This window comes from Otolemur garnettii, unplaced genomic scaffold, assembly GCF_000181295.1.
Source record: "Otolemur garnettii isolate 467f Iridium unplaced genomic scaffold, OtoGar3 scaffold00160, whole genome shotgun sequence".
Classification (NCBI taxonomy): Eukaryota; Metazoa; Chordata; class Mammalia; order Primates; family Galagidae; genus Otolemur; species Otolemur garnettii.
In genome coordinates this window covers 882,364-883,803 of record NW_003852555.1, presented here as the reverse complement: position 1 = coordinate 883,803, position 1,440 = coordinate 882,364, and positions in this window count along the sequence as shown.

Below are 1,440 nucleotides of genomic sequence, written 5' to 3'. Positions count from 1 at the left end.
GTGCTACAGAGCCCGAGAGTTGGCGGGTCACTGAGATAAACGCTCCTGTTTCGGGCTCCATTTCTAAAAAGCTGCCTCTAACTCACTGCAAAGAGCTTTCTAACTATGAGAAAAAATAGAAGACTCAATAAAAGGTGGGAACCAGGAACTAGTAGCTTGAAAGTACCTAAAAGGTTGAGTGTCCCAGCAGAGGCCATTATTTTATCTTTTTTTGAGGCAGGGTCTGTTTCTGCTGCTCACGCTGGAGTGCCGTAGGCTGATCATAGCTCGCGGCAGCCTCGAACTCCTGGCCTCAGCGATCCTCCCGCCTCAGCCTCCCAAAGTGCTGGGATTACAGTCAAGAGCCACCATGCCTGGACATGACAAGATTATTTTAAAAAGTACTTGCCCTAAAACCTAGTCAGTAAGGCAGATAAATCACACAGCACAGTGCCAGTCACTAGAGGCTTAAGGTGAATTGCAAGCTGGACTCTAAGACAGCAGAGAGTCCACCGGGCTGTTTAGTAATGAGGAGGTGCTGACAGGAAGAGAAAAGGACCAGTGGTCGAATCAGCCCACAGCTAGGAGAGCATATCCTGGAGCTGCCAGCGGAGTGCTGGTTTGGGAGGATGGATCTTCAAGTGAGGTTCCTGGAGAGGGCTTTGCAGGGTCCACCCCAGGCAAGTTCCAGAAACTAGACGCCCATTTCTTTTGTTTCACGACTTAGGGTCCCATCATAAACTCTAGACGAGTTTGCTAAGTTGAAACACCCGCTGCCCTCAAGGACAGACTGAACTAAGTATAGTTAGTAACCACTGGCTAGGTTACCTTTCTTCCTGGCTGACTGGAGTCTCTTCTCAGTCACCCACAAGTTACCTCCAACAGAGCTGTTTCTATTCTCTGTGTTCTAGTGAAAGCAAGGAAAATCAACCCTTACCTGAGTAACTTGATAATCAAGTTCCCTGAGCCAGGATGCTATGCAGTAGCTCATAATTGCAATCCCAGAACTTCAGGAGGCTGAGGAAGGCGGATTGCTTTATTTTTCACTCAGTCTTACTCTGTCACTTTGGCTAGACTGCAGTGGCACCATTATATGGCAAACACCTGGGCTCAAACAAGCCTCTTGCCTCAGCCTCTGGAGTAGCTGGGACTACAGGCAGCTGCTGCCAGGCCCAGCCGTTTTTTTTCTATTTTTATTAGAAATGGCAGTCTCACTCTTCATCAGACTGGTCCCAAACTCCAGACCTCAAGCAGCCTTCCCACCTCAGCCTACTAGGGTGCCCGACATGATCAGGCTTTTAATATGGTTTGTAAACTATCTTTCTACGTCAGCCTGCCAGTAGTCTGTCATGTAACTTTTTGTAACGGCGTGGCTCACCATTTGCCCATTGGACTTAAAAGGCAGAAATGTTTGAGTCCATGAAGATCTGAAATCCAAATAAAACCTATTTGCTATGTAAT